This window comes from Tubulanus polymorphus, chromosome 12 (genome assembly GCF_964204645.1).
Source record: "Tubulanus polymorphus chromosome 12, tnTubPoly1.2, whole genome shotgun sequence".
NCBI lineage: Eukaryota > Metazoa > Nemertea > Palaeonemertea > Tubulaniformes > Tubulanidae > Tubulanus > Tubulanus polymorphus.
The window spans coordinates 9,998,184-10,003,127 of NC_134036.1; the positions used below are offsets into that span (position 1 = coordinate 9,998,184).

General features: G+C 37.2%; 1 long non-coding RNA gene across 1 annotated transcript; it reads right to left on the reverse strand.

Moving 5' to 3' along the window:
* Nucleotides 1-2,314: 2,314 nt before the first annotated feature.
* On the reverse strand, nt 2,315-4,216 carry LOC141914240 (uncharacterized). The gene is made up of 3 exons (XR_012620740.1): nt 4,127-4,216; nt 3,840-4,042; nt 2,315-2,404 (listed from the first exon to the last, which is right to left on the reverse strand). It is a non-coding gene; the product is annotated as an uncharacterized LOC141914240 (long non-coding RNA).
* Nucleotides 4,217-4,944: the final 728 nt, after the last annotated feature.

The window sequence follows — 4,944 nt, forward strand, 5'->3', positions numbered from 1 at the left end:
TATTTTGCCACTCGCATCTGTTGTCTGGTAATCTATAGTATTGTCTGTGCACCTTCATACCATGACCCGTGGTCTTTCAAATTCAATACCTGCGACATCGAACTGTAGTGTCACTTTGAAAATCTGTACCACTTGTAATTGCCACGGAATTCTCGAAGAGTTGTTGTGTCACAAAGTTCTGCTAGTAGTTGGTGTGTGACTACTTTCTCAACCAATGGTTTTGACGGGCTTGTTCATTTGGGTTGTCCTAAGCGTTCTCCCTTCTGAGGGTAATATAAGTTATAACAAGTTTTCTTATACGACCACACTGCTTCTTTATTTTCTTCTCCTTAGTGTAACATATCTCTCTGCTTTATCGCCCAACTCTCTTTTTGTACTCTCTAACTTTAAAAACCTTAGACTTATATACTAATTTGTACGTTCCTCACATTCCTAAACTATTTCCTCACCCGCTTCTTACCTTAACCTATATGGTATTTTCAATACCCGCTACTTCCATTCTACTCCCTCTTAACCCAGGTTAATCATCCCTTAAAAGTCCTTATATTTTAGATATAGCAACTAAATGATCTTCCGTCTTTCTCACAAACTCCCAATTAATCTGAGCCATTTGAGTCAGTAGTGATTTAATAACATTCGTCACCTAAATTGGTTGTATGACATTCAAACAAACTGGGTCTGAAAATCACTTTTTTGGGTCTGCTGAATATCAAATAAGTCTGGATTGGCATACATTTTCCTTAACAATTTAACAAGTGGCCTCAACGTAGGTGTATAGAAAAAAATCGGGCATGAGGTATTAGTAGGAAGTAATGGGATCTTGATGACCTCGATACAACATATAACTCATTATCTGAATGGGGTATAGAGTCCATTTGAGAAAGGGGCTGCTGGCTCTGTACCTTTGTTGGCAACTGACTGTGCTGCAGCTTTAAACTGCGGCTTTTTCTACCTTAATTCAAGAAGGGTATAAGTCATTTGTATCTATGAATTATTGTAAATGTCAATTACATTCAACAAGCGAGGGTGATAAATGTTCATAGGCCACTAATTCAGGTAAGGGCCTATATCAAGTGCATATTTAACGCTAGCGTTTTGCATAATTCATGAGCGTTAATGGTAGTCTGCACTCCGAACACATTCTGAGGGGTAATCATATACCATTTTTTTCATCGTTTATTAATTCTTTACCTCGCTAAAGTAATATATTATCAATTCCGAGTTTACACATACACGGCAGATTCCCCCTTATTCATTACGGATGATTTCGGTGAATTTCACTAAAAATTATTCGGAAAAAATATTCGTTATACCAATTCTCAACTCGGTGAAATAGAAAAATTCACAATGCCGAGTTCCCAGATTCTGAACCGGTGGAATATGAAACATCAAAACGCTACTGAGTTTCCCAATTATCAATTCTTGTCAGCAGTCTCGTGCGTTTAAGAAGAACCTGATTGCGCACAGCGCTACAAGTTCGACAATCTTCATTCATGATCGCATGTTTACTCTGAAGGCCTTGTTCATCAAGAGTGTCCTTGCCCGATCTTAACTCTGGAACATGATATATATGTATCTGCGTTCTTGCTGTTATTGTCGATGCGGTAAATTTAGTTGGAAACAATCAAAATCATGACGATGATGTTTCAAGCTGTTTATCTCGTCTTGAAGAAAGTGATATGCTGTATACAATGCATACATGTCACTGAATTGTGTGTTAAGTGTAAGTAATTTAAATTTTTCTGATGGGACCCTTATGAAAATGGTACACGTGTAATTGTAAATGAAAATACACGTGTATTTCAAGTACACGTGTAAAATTGGCCCAATTTTACACGTGTACTTTATCCCAATTACACGTGTACTTCATCCTAATTACACGTGTACTTCATCCAAATTACACGTGTATTACACGTGTACTTCATCCTTATTACACGTGTTTTTCATCTTGTATTACACGTGTACTTCATCCAAATTACACGTGTATTACACGTATACTTCATCCTAATTACACGTGTACTTCATCCTTATTACACGTGTACTTCATCCAAATTACACGTGTATTACACGTGTACTTCATCCTTATTACACGTGTTTTTCATCTTGTATTACACGTGTACTTTATCCTAATTACATGTGTATTTCATCCAATATTACACGTGTCTTACACGTGTACTTCATGCTAAATACAGGTGTCTTCAATTGCTATTTTTTGTTGAATTCAAATCAAACCACCATGTGAGGACCATCTCCTTAATCCATGTGCTGTTTAGAATGAACGTACTCAAGAGATTCACATTTTCCATACTAACTGATTTATTCATCTTCATAAATTTTATAAATCTTTGAGTAATGGCATGTCTTATGTTGGCCTCTTTCGCACCCTTCTCCTTTTGACATTGTTCTGAAATGATAACCATTTGAAAAAAATTAAGCAAAAGTATAAAATGATTTCTTTACCCGGATAAATAATTCAACTTCAGCTGCTTGGGATGATGATTGAATTCTGTAGCTTTTTCTAAGAGTCTTCTGCATATAACAGTTTTTGCACTCTTCAATGACTTGATTTTAAGCCATATGGTGAAATGCTTGACAATCTGGAAATTTCAATGTTCAACGCCACCTGATGAAAAACAAGGGGTCTAGGGACACCATGCCCATATGGTTTCGAATGCTAACCAATCAACATAATAAAATAGAAACAGGACATTGAAACTCACCACTATCATAGAACATGTCACAAGCTACAATTTCATAATTGATCGATGTTATCAAGTATTCATAGGTACAAAAATAAATTAGACAAATTGTATATAATTCAATATTCAACTCCCCCTGATGGTGAGAACAAAAACCTGGGTAACCCCAATTCCACATGAGATGAATACTACAACAGTGGTAACAATTATCAAATATCAAGACTATAAGTCAAAACCTGTTGATATTTTCCTTCAAAAACCTTTTTCTATCTATGAATAAGAACTGATGACACTAAGATGGCTGCCAAATGTGTCACGCATGACTGATCGAAAAATCTGTCTCGTATGTTTTAGATTGTTAAGAATGTACACCCATTACAAATTTCAAAGAAAAATTGCAAACCATTAGGCAGCTACAAGGCAAAAATGACCTTTTTGGGTACAAAAAAGGTCACATGATGGCCATCTTGTGTCAAGATTGAAGCATCTTCAAAATTTCCCTTGAAAACTTCAAAAAATTGCATAAGTGATGATTTTGGGGAACGAAAATGGCCAATGCAGTTGGCCATCTCGATTCGGACCAGTTTTGGGCTGGAGACATGGCTAGGATAGATATATGTATAACTTAAATATCAAGAGTATTAAAACCTCCCAAAATACTGGATTCCAACAACAGACGAACAAAGGGTGAATGCAATAGCCCGCTTGGACTAAAGTCTCAAATGGACTAAAGCTGGGGACACATTAGGCAATTTCGTCGAGCACTTATGTTGTGCAACGAAATCGTCAGTAAAATCACCTAATTTGTCAGGGTCTGCGCCGACTGAATCGCCCGAATCCAACACGTCCTTCGACTGAATCACCCAACGCATCAGGACACGGTGATTGTTCACCTCGAGCGCCATATTAAACGTTAAACCCTCCCCTTTTCTGACCAAGTGCCCTTTTGAATCACAGGTGAAAAATTCCACCCTATGATCGAAGTGCACAAACCCCATACTACCGTTTCACACCGTGAGACCTGTATTGACTAGTGCCCTTTTCATAAGAGCTGAACCCTCGTTCTTCCAGCTTGGATCCGCCCCTGTAAATCAACAACAAATGAACGCTAGCCATTATATATTGAATTCATGTACTTACGTATTATTTAGCTGACCCGGTTTGGGTCCAACTTTTTTCCTCATGGAAGACTTTCATTGCTTTGCATCCAGTCCAATGCCTTGACAATTAGTTCTTCTTTTAAATGAGTGGACGACAGCATGCATGCACCCAACAGTATTAGGTTTTCAGAATAATCAGCGTATGGCAGCAGCTGTTGTATCATTCAATAGTGAGTAGGCATCCTAAAATGAGAAGAATTTACAATGCTCACGCTGTAATCTATACTAAAACCATTTCGACGCTCATATAATCTATTATGTAAATACCTGATTTTCATCACACTGTCATTGTTGAGAAATCAGTGGAAAATTGAAGGCTCTCTCGCGCTAACATCATTTTCCAACAATCCCCTGGTGGATACATTTTTAAGCCAAAAAATGGGAATTCCAATTTTATAGTGTCGGTCTGGATCAATTCTTATTGGTGTAGACCCTATAAAGTTTGAAAAAAAATGGTCAAGAATTGATTGCACTAACGTCGTTTTTGCCGACAATCGAAACTCCGACAGCGACCTAATTTCATGTCCAGCATACAAATTTAATGGCGATGATGGGCGCACAACAAAATCAAAATGATCCTGCGGTTTTTAGATTGGATGAATAAACACCAAAGAAACTCCATTTTTATCCCTCACGATTGGAATGATCACTCACAATTTTTTCACTGGACATTCAATCATTTAAGGCCTACTAATAACCATAACTAATTCAAATTCAATTCAATACTAAAAATAAAGATTCTAGGCCTACAATATTTACTTAGTCATGTTAGTTTTCATTCCAATAAGCATATTCTTTTAGTGACCTTGTGGTGGCCTGAAGCCCAACACAATAAACGTTTACTTTACTACATGTACATAACAATAATAATACCTGAACAATCCACAACGCGTCCTTTAAACGCGGGATAATAAATCAAATGGCCTTCGACTTTTTCTGTTCCACTTCCATTCGAATCCACTCTAATGAATCTAATCATTCAATGATCCACTATGTGTTTCACCTCAAACAAAGAAGCAGTGTCACTTTTGGTCCAGTTGTCAATGATCCCCTATTATACATCGTCATCCAATGCGTTTTGCAAT